The sequence below is a fragment of the Camponotus vicinus genome, unplaced genomic scaffold (genome assembly GCF_025532165.1).
Source record: "Camponotus vicinus isolate PSW18456_S1 unplaced genomic scaffold, iyCamVici1.0 SCAF_2, whole genome shotgun sequence".
NCBI classification, from domain to species: domain Eukaryota; kingdom Metazoa; phylum Arthropoda; class Insecta; order Hymenoptera; family Formicidae; genus Camponotus; species Camponotus vicinus.
Genome location: NW_028141956.1, coordinates 16735912 through 16749200, shown reverse-complemented (window position 1 = coordinate 16749200; position 13289 = coordinate 16735912). Strand labels below are relative to the sequence as shown.

General features: G+C 34.3%; 1 protein-coding gene across 1 annotated transcript in view; it reads right to left on the bottom strand.

The window, feature by feature from the left end:
- Positions 1-13289, bottom strand: part of LOC145967589 (zinc finger protein rotund) — a 149398-nt gene that overhangs the window by 110777 nt on the left and 25332 nt on the right. The window lies entirely within an intron of this gene.

The window sequence follows — 13289 nt, the reverse complement described above, 5'->3', positions numbered from 1 at the left end:
TCGAAATAGTTGAGTGAATCAAACTTGCTATTTTTGAGGCAGACGCATTAATCCCGATAACGTAAACGGCCGTTTTTTGGCAACGGGTAACGATGCTAGTAGAGACAGAAGCATTTAAAACACGATCATATATCACACCTGGGTATTATTTTTATTTTCGGACCGAAAAAAAATTATCTCTGTCATCCTTTTTTGCAACCTGTTGCAGCGCAAACGCTACAAGGGGGAAAACAAGCGTTCGGATTGTCAAATAAAAGTAATTGAGAGAGTGCGTCGAAACGGTCCGCGGATCGCAACCAGTCGTTGTTTTTCTGGATAAAAAAAGAGAGAGAATATTAAACGATTACCTGTTGCGATCTGTTGACTGTATAAGCGAACGATCGGGTTTTAATAATGAAAAAGTAAACAAAATGCTTTATGTTACATTACAATCTCGAATAATTGATCGTAGTCGTTCGACAGGCGGCAAAATTCAGATTTTCTCGGTTTACGAAAGAATCGTGAAACTGCATACACCAAGAGCAACTGTCCGATACGTTTAATTGTTACTTAATCTTTCTCTCCCGCCTCTCTCTTTCTCTCTTTTACTATTTCTAGCATTCATAGAATTTACAAATATTTTCAATATTCATTTTTAATATATCTCCTCCTCATTAATTTTTCATCGAAATTATTTTGCGTGTCATTTAAAACAGAGCTTATAAATTAAATATTGAATAAATTAATCAGTTTATTTATATTACACTTTTTATAATTATCGTAAAATATATTTGACTTGCACTGACTTAAGAATTTATGTCTATACGCTTTTAAATTCAATTGCGCCACGATAGATACCGAAGAATTCAGCACAAATGTATCGAAAGATGCGTACGGATTTCGGCAAAAGCTCCCTCAACAGTAAAACAGGTCTCCCCTGTTTTGTGGCGCGTTTTCCATGATAATCGGACATTCTAACCGACGCGCGGTCGCGTCACGAAATTTGTTCCCTCGGATGGTTCGGGCGATACTCGAGTTCGGGGTTGAGCATCCCTCGCGTTAGGGGTTGGTAATTCGAGGCCGGATACTCTCCTTCGTTCGTGCTAGGACCTCTCGACGTTCCCTGTTTTATCCACCGCGGATAAGGGTTGACTACCCGCCCAAAATCTCGGGGGTAAATTGGAACCTTCTACATCGCGTGGCGGTAAAATTTGCTCCGTGGATCGACAAGAGGAAAGAACACTTTGTATAATATAATATTCACATTGCTGCACCGATAATCATTGCACTTTTACTTTCTAATTCGTTACAAAAAAGAATTGTCGTTTCAATCTTTATTAACTTCTATTATTTATTATTTATCTCTAAACAGTGATCCAGCTAAATATAATAAATGCGTTTTCTTTGTGAGATTTTATCAATTTTAGATGTTTGATAAAACGCAAAGAAAAATTAAACGTAAATCTATTATTATAACTTTGTTCCTATTTTCATGATTGAAATATTTCATATCTTTAATAGATGAGATTCAACATAAAATATAGAAACATTTTTGCTATCTTTTAAAGCAGATGAGTAGATAAGGGAGTTATTTTTGTGAGCTCTATTATAATTTAAAATCATAATTTAAAATCTTTACGTCTATCAAAATTATACGAGATATTTAAAATAAATTGTATGTATTCATACTAATTAATAAACACAAGGCAACTTATCATTACAATAAATTATCGAACCGTCTTTTCTCGTGCAGAAATTTACATTTACGTAATATGTACAACTTTTTTAAAAATTTTTTTTGCAAATGCAGACATTTTAAAAGAATATTCTGTTTGACAAAAAAAGAATATTCTGCTTGGCAAAAAAAGAATATTCTATTAAACACTTCGCTCGCAAAAGGTGAAGGTGATTGCAAAAATATCTTGCGAATATTATATAATTTAAATAATATTAAATATTAATAATGCAAGCGCATATAAATAATAATTGATAAGAAAATTAATCAAAATTCTAATAATTACTATAAAAGCAATCATCGGAAATTGATTTTCGTGAGGATATGCTAAAATCTTAAAATGCATAAAGTCATGTAAAATTTAATTAGCGTCTGCTGTAGAAAGACCATGCTTATTAGAGCGGTTAATTTTTTCATATAAGCGCAAACCGAGCAAAAAATCGGCAAAGCCAAAAACGTCTCCAAACAACGATATCCGGCTACATGCCAGAAAGTTGTACCGACAATGTATTTTCACGTATAAAAATATTAAACATCTCATTTCTTTTTAGTCATGTATAAAGCCGTATCGCCGATATAGTTTATACACGACGTTATACATGACTAAAAAGGAGTGAGATATTTAATGTGCGAATATTTTTTGCGGAATGATGTATATCCCTGAATTACAAAGCATTTAGTAATAAAAAGATTACGAGAGTCATATTTTATAGAGTTACCCAGACTTTTCATATTTTATACATATATGCACACACATACACATGTATATAAAATTGATGTCAGTTTGTATAAGTTTCTGATGTCATCTATAAATTTTTGAAATTTATATAAATACAGATATATTACTTTTTTACAAATATATTATTTTTTTCAAAAAACGTTATATAAATTTTAAGAATTTATATGCAATTTAAGAGAATTCAAGCAATGCAAGAGATTATTAATCAGAAGAGAGATTACGTTATTAAGAGAAATTACGTTTAAATTAATTTTTACTGTGTGATTAAAGCTCGTGATCAGTTACGTGAAATTATTATTTATTGCAAAGAGAATATGTGTTTGATAATCTTATTGCGTATGAGTAAAAATTACATTATTTTTATTATTAATCGTTTGAAAACCTATCATGTAGAAAGTGATTATGTGATTTTTAATTACCATTTGCAAAAAATATGTATGCAATTAGGATTTCGAGAAACGATCTTTTTCTTACGATCTAATGAAAATCTAAGATAGCGTAAAAATATAAAGAAAAAAAATCACGACTAAATTGATAATTATATCGTTCAAAAAAAAAAAAAGAAAATATATAAATTAAATATAAGTGCTGTTGGTCGCTAATTGTTTATTTCTTCAATAATTGCATATGTAACATCAACAATTATGATTGAAAAGTAAGTGACATTAACAAGAGAAAACGCGAAATTCTCTCTTGTTTCGAGATCAATATGCAAACATATTCACAATTTAATCTAATTAATCATGGAAATGTGCAGGGGCGTCTTGCACGTGATTAAATCGCACATCCAATCAGATTTATCCTAAGAAATTTCGACTTACGCATGATTTCAGTACGTGCACGCGTCTTTAAGTCGCGCCAGCTTCCGGTTTCCGGAAGAAGTGTCCTCTATCCACCTCCCCGCATCTCTTTCTCTCTCTTTCATTTCTACCCAAGAATCTCTCCGGATGGAGACACGTTCACCGTCTCTCGGAGCACGCGATAGGAGATTTAGGGGAGAATCGCACGATTAATGGCATCCCCCGCGGCATAAACGACTGCGAAGCGGCTTCTCTCGCTAAATTCAAGATCGAAGATCGAATGGCTGATAAGATCTATCGTGTCGTTGCCACTCGAGTCTTTCCTCAGGACAAACTTTCTCGGACAAACGCAAGTTAACATCGATTAGCAATATCTTATATAAACACTGATATAAATACTGATGTAACTTCCTCTTGAAGATTAAGAGAGAAAAACTAATAGTTTTAGATAGGAAAAAATATGCAATAAATGTTAAATAAAGTTATACTTTTAAAGCATTGCACTCATAAAAAGCAATTCGCTGATATAATAGAAAATCGTTAAATCAACATCATGTTATAAAAACAAGATAAAAAAATATGTGCATCGCGCAATATTTATTTGCATTATATTCATTTCATAATTCGTTTCATCTTGTTCTTTCACAAACCGCGAAGAGAGAGTTCAAGTTCTCGTTATATTTCATTGTTAGAGATCGGTTCGATCAAAATTGGACAACGCGAGAACGTCACAGAGTAAAGGCGTAGCACGCGAGTCTCTCGCGTGCGCGTATACGGAAGGAAAAATATTTTCGGTTTTTACAGAGATCGGACCCTCCGCCGACCGGGCAGTCTTGGATCCCCCTCGCGCGCGCGAATCTCCGTTAAAAGGAGGCCGAAGGAGCCGACGTTCAAAATTCCGCGGCGGTGCCTTTTGTCCCCGCGATGCGCTTCACCTTCTTTCTTTTTGCCAGCGGTCGCCCTTTCTTCTTCGTTCTTCCTTCTCTTCTCTCTTTCGCCTTTCCCTCTCGCTACCAGAATTGTCGACGAGAGAGGACGGAGGAAAACGCATAATTCCGGTTCTCTCTTTGTCTCTCCCATTTTGTCCTTTACACTCATCTCGATCTACGTCAGAGCCAACGATCCGGAGTCTGGCCTCTCTTGTCCTCTCACGAGATCCTCTAACGGATCGTCGCTCTTCGTCGGTAGCGCGCGCTGATTCGTCTCACAGAACGAGCATCAATCTCTCGTCAAAGCTCGGCTACTAGTCGTAGAAATACCGATGCGAGAAGAGAGAAAGAGCCCACAATGTGCTCACTAGTCTAACCGCGAGGAGAAACCTTCTTCCGTCGCGTCGCATCATCGTCTAGCAATCGTTCTCTTCTCTTTTCAACTCTTCTATCATGATTGCTCGCTGTGAAAATTGTTAGATCTATGAATACTGAAGAGTCTTTCCGATCTTTTCAAACTAATAAATCGATATTTAATATATAAAAGTACTATCGATTTCCAAAATATCGCATAGAAATTGATGAAGATGATGAGATATGATCGAAATAATCTTTTTAAGAGTAAAGATTAGAAAAATATATGACATTGCAAGATTAAGGGGATAAAACTTTATAAATATTACATTTATAAAGATAAAAAGAGAGAGAAAGAGAGAAAAAATATTTTAAAAAAATGATTTTATATAAAAATTTATAATTTTACATTAAAATACAAAACAAAATGATTTAATAAGTCAAGAATTAATGTAAAAGACAAATATACACATGCAAAGTAATAACATTTTAATATAATCCTTCCTAAGATTACATTTAAAATATTGCATTTAAATTCATATTAAATTTAAAATATTCGATGCAAGATGACTAAAGATCTTACATTTAAAAAGTTAATTTTTTTCTCTTTTTTTCTTTCCTCTCACAGATTACTCATACATACATGTGTAGTATTTCGCGATGCATATTAATACATGTTAAAATACATGTATAAAAATCTCTTTTTTATAAATTTTACTTATTCATTAAAACAAAAAATTAATCATGAAAACGATTAAATCGCTATAATACTAAATTATTATGCAGTTTTAGCTATAATTTGTAGAAAATGTTTAAAATTGAATTTTTTTTTAATAATAAAATAAATAAACGTTCAAATACGAGAAAATGATAATGATAATAATTCAATAAATTTATCTCATGAATGATGCAGCAATGGAATTTTAAGTTCCAAAGTGCAAAAGTAACATTCGAATTCGAACCGCTTCGAAGTGACTAAATTTAATTCTACTGATTTAATTTTACATTTTGAAACGGCTCCGATAAATGGCAAATCGCGCAGGTATGATTGACACATCGCAATCATTGCTACATCCTGTGCTATAACGCTGATTTGCGACAACATTACGAAAATCGTAAATTACAGTAACAGATTATCGTTTATACGAGAAAGACTGTTGAGAGAACTCACTTCCGTTTCTTGATTATCAAAGATTGCCTTGAATAATTTAAAGTAAATGGAAAACTCAATAATACAGTCATGCGAAAATGTGATATCAATATCTTTTTACTTAATTAATTTTTTTTTATTTTAGATTTTTATTTGTTGTTCATTTTTGTTTTTTTTTATTTTATACTTATTATTTTTTATTTAATTTATTAATTACTTTTTTATTTTGTAATTATTTAAATGTATACTTTTTATTGGCAGCAGTCGGGAGTATTTTTTTTCTAATGAGAAATCGATATATGTAGATGTGCATATGTGCGTGTTTATTATAATATATGCTTTCTCACATATGTAGCGTTGAAAATTGAAATGAATAAAATTAAAAAATAACTCGAAGTTCTAATCAAAATGATTATTTAATTTCCAAGTCTCTCCTAAAAATGATATACATTTTGCAACAGATTACTCTAAAAATCCTGATTGCGATAGAGCAGAGGCCTCGTGCCCATTGTCACGGATGTGCAACGCACGCACGCATGCACGCACGCACGCACGCACGCACGCACGCACGTACGTACGCGTGTGCGTAAGGTCCGTCGTGTAACTCGGCGGGCTAATGATGATGACACTCTTATTTCTCCGGGAGGACGCGGGTCATTTTTCAAAGGGCAGCGAGGGGGAAGAGCAGCCCGAGAGAGCTTCTGAACGAGAAGAGGGAGGCGAAACGAGAAGCCGGAGAGCGAAGAGAAGGAAGAGACGCGGAATAAGAAAAAGAAGAGATGAACACGACGACGACGAGATTCCCTCCGCGCGCTAGTGCAGAAGCTAATGTCCGGAACGACTCCTAAACCATTAGACGAGAAGAAAAGAGAGAGAGAGAGAGAAAGAGAGAGAGAGAGAGAGAAAAGACTATGTCGACCGGTACGCGGATGATATAGTTTCTTTCTCTACTTTACCCTCTCTCTTTCTTTCCTCTTTCTTCCGTTTCATCCGGCTGAGCCACTTTTCTCCAGCAGCTTTCGCTCTCGGAGGGAGATAGAGAGCGGACAAAGAGACGGCTTAATCGCGGAGAAGATAACGATATCGTTACGCCTCTCGCGTGTCAAAGAGAGTCGTGAATTATTGAGGGAACAAAATTTCGGTGGAGGTCAACGACGGCACGGTTACATTTTTACTCTTCGACGTTCCCTGACGCGCTTGATCGCTCGAGAAATCGCTCTGGCCGTTGACAAGTTTGAAGCTATCGAACATTTTAATGTTTCGCGTACATAAAGTGTTTGTATACTACATTATACAATTTATATGGCAAGCGAAAAAATGTATATGGCGTTTCTTTAAATAAAAATTCTAGTCTCTCTTCTCCGCAAAATTTCTCGTACACAGAAGAAAAATAAAAACTTATATGTTTAAATTAACGCGTTCGTTGTTTCGTATATACGCACCAATCTATAATCTTCTTAGAAGAATTTAATAATTTTAAATTTCAACAATATCATAGTCTTATTTCAATATTGTAATTGTCATCTCAAGAACATATAATTATTTAATTCTACTTTAAGAAAATTATAATCTTTGATTTAAAAATGTTACTTTCTATCTAACATCATTTCCTTTCCTATTCAAGTAAATTAAATCTTAAATCATAAGAATATGTTTTTCTTGATTGAACTATATAAAATGACTTCATTCAAGCAAGCAATTATTCCAGCAATTATATTTTTCTTTAATTAACGCAATATAATCTTCCAAGATTTCCATGTTAAAACTACAGATATTTTCAAAACAAGAATGTCCTTTTTTTCTGTGTAGCTGAAATTCGATTCGTAATTTTGTAGAATATAAAAAACATATAAAATTAATAAAATATAAAAAAAATATAAAAAACAATCTGCCTAATTAATATGTTTTATTCAATTTTATTTAACATGTTTGATGAACGATAAAAGTGGAGGGAATATATAGCACGTAAAGACGTGTAATTCGACGATCGATAGGCATCGCTGATAATGGGAAGAGCCCTCTTTTCGCCGACGAGAGTTTAAGTAAGCGTCTACCGATTAATTATTCACCATACGTCCGCATTTAATTCGATTCCCTTTTACGTGGAGGGCCAAATCACGAACGGTTCGTAAACATTGTCAATTATTTAAATAACTACCGTACCATCTTTCCGCCTAATTCGTCACGTCTCTACACACGCCTTACGTTAGCAACGTAACTTCGTAATAAAAGGAAAGATCACCGAATAGATAGTTCAATTATCAGATTAATCAAATATAATACGCCAGTCGCGAATTGTATGGAACATTGAATTGTGCAAATAATAAGTGTTATTTCAGCAAAAAGGTAAAATTATAACGATGCAACAACCCCACAGGAAATGCATTTCCCTATCGAGGATACCTTATAGTAGGTAAGAGAAAAAAAAAGAATATCGAAACGTCTCGCGATAAGTATCATCGTAGCACCTGTCCCATTGTTGAGAATTCCGCAATGTGCTATAACGTATATGCGAACACGACGGAAGCTGCTTCTAGCGGCGCGAAAGTCGCGTCGCGTCGCGTCGCGTCACTGCAGCTGCAGTCGTAGCATCGGCCTGTTCTCTCTCTACACGCTTGCTTATAGGTATAATAAATCTCCATTAACTGCCGAAATTCGGCGTACGCGCGTTTAGCCCAATTACCATGCCCGAGCCCGTCTTTTTTCTGTAAACTGAACACGGTTTTATCGGCGACTTAATTGAATCGTCCGGCAAGAACGGGGGACGCAATGTCCGAAATTAATTCATTCAGCAAAACAATCGCGTCCCAGTTTCTCGACAATTAACAGAAAAATTGTATTTAAAGTCCCGAGATTGTTCAGAACATTCAACTAACATTATAATGACTTGTTCACTTTACATTTAAAACTACTATTATATTTTTTATTTGATCAATTAATAATAAAATATTAACGATTAATTCAATCGATATTAAAAAGATTTTCAAAAATTCTGTATTAAGTTTTAAAAATTTAAATCGCAGATGCAACTGGTAAGCAATTAAGAATTTTAATTCAGAATGTATTTCATTAAAAGATTTCCATGCTCTTTCATCTAAGAATCGCTAAAAAAGAAATCGATTTTAAATCTTTTTTGAAGAAAAAAAATAATATTAGAATATCCCATATATTTCGTTCTATTGAATGGTGCTGATCACGATTTTACGAGTGGAATTCACGAAATGAACGAATAACACAATTACGATCTATGTAAAACTCAATTCGACTTTAATAATGTTACTATTTTTTCCCTAACGAGGAACGATAGTGCCAAAAGATGCTCCCTTCGCCTTTCCCGCTTCGCTGTAAGACGGAAGCGCACGATTGAAACGCAGAGACAAGATAGATGTGCGTCACTTCCGGCCGCGACAGAGGGTGGCGTCTGCACGACGGTCGCCCCTGACAGCCACCCTTTGCTGCGGCTGCCGTGGAGGGGTCGCTTCGCAGAATATAATTACTGCCTATGTCGGTGGTATATCTTTGGTCGCGTACGCAACGCATAAATGCACGACTCGACGCGAAATTTATCGCAAGTACTGATAAATCGCATCGGGCGAGATCAAATCGAAGAAAAATAATTAATGAAGGCGGGCGTAATTGTTCCACAATATTTCTGCAAGTTTCGTAATTGCATCTGCAACGCTTTCGCTATTACAATCGCTAGTATATCATGATGGCTGTAATATGTCATGTAAAAAATTACATCAAATGACAGTAAGTTAGTGACATAATACATGTAAATAGCAAGAGTTACTTAAAATTATTATATTATTTTATTATATTATATTATTTTATTATTTTATTAATTATTAAATTTATTATTTTATTAATTATTATATTACATTACATTATATTATATAATTAATTACTTTATTAATTATTATATTATATTAAATTATTTTAATAAATCATACATTTTCTCTTTGCATTCTATTATTAAAAAAATGTTATTCCATCTATGTGATATGTATTGCTGTTATATATTGTTTTTTTTTTACCTACTATTGCTATACAATGTAAGTAAACGCCATAATATACGTTTTATGATTAGAATTTTTGTCGCAGCGTTTTTTGCTGCGTCGAGTACGCATAAAAATGCATGTATGATAACGCACGGGAGCGTTTCAGATTTACATATGACCCCCTCGGGCTTATAAAGTCGCGTTAAGCCTGCCCGAGACGTTGATACATTAAATCGGGATAACGACTGACGATCTAACCGGCGGGGGTGTGGTTCCCGTAATTGCGCTCCGTATTCCTAATTAAACCGCAAAAAAAGGACGAAGGCGTGGTGCACGTGGGCGTAGCCCCGCATTATTCGAGGGGTAAGGTCTGCCGTGCCACCGAGAGGCAATGGCCACCAAGAACACCCCGAGATCGTGATCGTGATCGTGATCGTGATCGCGATTTCGATCGAGATCCGCGCGTTTTACCTAACGAGGGGAGTCACTCACCTGCCAACGGCATGACTAAAAGCGCCTTTATACATCGATAATTTGCGTTGAAGGTGTTATATATTTCTATAGATGATAATAAAAGGTGTACTTCGAAGTAATTAAGTAAAAAGAAATTTAAGTGCGCCTCGAGAAATTAAAATGCATCGCGTAAGAAAAAGCGCTGATGAATATTCTAAATATTTTTTTGCTCCAAGGTAAAAATTCGATTTTTCAATCAATCATGCATCGCGTAGCTTATCGGTTAAAATATCGTCCAATTATTTCTATATAAATTCTTTACATATTCAAATATTTCGAGTATTAATTTTTTTTTTAGTCGCAAGATGTTACGAAAGATATATATCCCTTTTAGAGATGATAATATTTCTTCGATACTAGTCCTATCTAAAATAAATCGAGCGAGTGGAATCGCGAATCAACGTCGCTGCGAAGCTGCCGCGATTTGATTATCCGGACAGCACGTCGCTCCGCGCATCGTAGCAAGAGATTTTCTTGGTAACAGCTGAATCCTCGGACCTCGCGGTGATCGCCTTGGGGTTTGGAACCCGCCTAGAGCGTGCACGCGATATCCACTACCGGTCGTTTCAGCGACGCTCGTTGTCGGAACGCCACGGGGGATTCTGAACGGTGAAAGTATTAAGTATCCTTTGTGCCAAGAGAGAGAAAATGACATCGCGTCGGTCACGGGTGTGTGTAGCGTATCGTGGTATGCGGGAGTAATTTGTATCTGTTTGTACCGAATTTTTTTTGCTTCTTTTAACTGTACAATTCTAATAATAAATGAAAACATATAAAAAAGAATCTAATTGTATATAACTACATTTCTTTAATAAACTGTACTATATATATGCAATAATTTTTTATCTCGTGCATTTAAAAAATTTCATGTATTTAATAAAAAAAAAAAATTATACATAAATTGCAATATATGCATAAATTCTCAAGATAGCCGCAAGAAAATGCGCGATTTATCGTTTGGAGATGCATTATCACCTGTTGCATATGCCATTTATCTGGTGCGTCTTTTTAAAACATAGTCGATATCGCGAAATGTGACTGCGTTTCCATTTTAGCATAAATTAATTATGCATCGCGACCAACGTTACAGTGCGCCTAATTGCGCGTCGCCTCGACAGATACGATCACAAAATCATCGGAAAGATACGCGTACATTCTCAGTGTTATGTAATACAGTGATCTTTAACTGTAACGTCACATTTGAATCTCGTTAAGTTAGATGAGACAAAAATACTGCTGACTCGATAAATCAACTTAATCATCGCGCTCCTATCCGTGCAAACATCGCGAGCGTGACTCGGCCGAAGGTGGCAAAGTCGTGATTCCCCTAATTTACATAATCACATAGTACAGGTGCTACATGCACATGTTATTATATACCGAGACAATTTTCTAAATATCCGTCGATACGTATTTAATTTGAGATAGGATAAAAATGAAAAATAGATCTAATGATATATAAAAAACAACATTCAGATATTGTGATTTTCCAGCAAATGGAAAATTCACAAATTAGAATCAACAAAAACAATTTCTAAATTTACAATTTAGAATCTTTGATATTTCTTCCTTTTTCTTTTCTTTCTTTATTGTTAACTATATAATTATCCTTCTTAAATGTTTCTTTATGCGTTATGCACTTAATAGCTTTTAATTGTTATGGTAACAAAAGGAAAAGGAGGAAAAGAAGACGTGTAGCATGTAAAATGAAAAAAAGGAAAACAACAAAATATTGGTATTCTAAATTAATTTTGTTTTCTGTGGCCAGGAAATTAAAAAAGACAATTTTATTATGATATTTAACGTGTAAACCAATTTAGTCTTTAATGATTGTTTTACTAAAAAAGAATAATAAAGAATAATTGAAGGAAAAAAGGATAATTGACTAATAAGGTCCTGACACACACGTTAGTGACATTACAAGTGCTCTCGAGATTATTCAAGATGCATTCGCTCCTTTTTTTCTCTGTTCTATCCTACCTTTTGATTTTTTACTTGTCATAAAAATAAACTAATACAAATCATATCCACATCGATTCGATCTTTTAAACTTTTTTTCACTAGAGTGTAATCAAGTCAGTAATTAGTAATTCACTTAATGTTGAAAGTACAACGTTTTCTCTCATCATGTTGTTTTCATTTTAATAAACCGGAAGTGAATGATGAAGCTGATTGATTATTGGCGAACGGAGGATCGGATGCAAATTTTCAGACGACGCTTAATGATCCTCGCTGAAGCGCGGCTTTGATTACAATTTCCAGTTTTAACGGCGCATTACTTTTCGGCGCAGGTATTTTTCTTCGGCTTTCTTTTTTGCGCGTTGCATGAAATGCGTTTTACTGCTTTACCGTTGCACAAAAAGGAGAGTTTGAAGGGAGGTCGGTAGATGATGGAGATGATGAAAAAGCGAACGAAGAAGACGTACCGGGGCTATGTCTGAGTAAGACATAAACGATCTTCCGTTCCTCGTCCGTTTTAAACGAACGCGTCTTTTGGACACAGGAACTAGAACACGTATGTGAAAGACTGCACAAGACCCATGAAGTTACATAATATCGAAACAATTGTTGTACGGATAATTATTTTTTTCTATAGATTTTCTTCTGTATCACAAAATTTATTTTATTTTATTTATTTTATTTTAATTAAAATGAAAAGTAGTATATATATTCATAAAAATAGTATACATTATTTTCCGAAAAAGTATTTTGAATTAAATATATGTACAATTAACGATAGTTTTTTTTTTCTAAAAATAGTTGCAAGAAGTTAATGTTTGGATTTGAATTATTTTACATAAATTTCATATGTTAGTCAATTTTATTTTAACTCGTACCTTTTTAAAGAAAGCTTTTACAATTGAATTGCAAATATCCGGAAGGACATTAGTAATTTAAATGACAATAATGAAAAGTTTTGATTTTCATATATTGACATTTTTTCAAAAAACGGATGTTATAGCGTTACCGATATCATAAGATAAATCATCACGATAACTTTTTTCAGGGACTGCGTTTGCCGAGGTTAAAGCCCAAAGGTTACGAGCGATAGTATGCTTACCACGATAACGCCCTTCACAAAGTGTAGA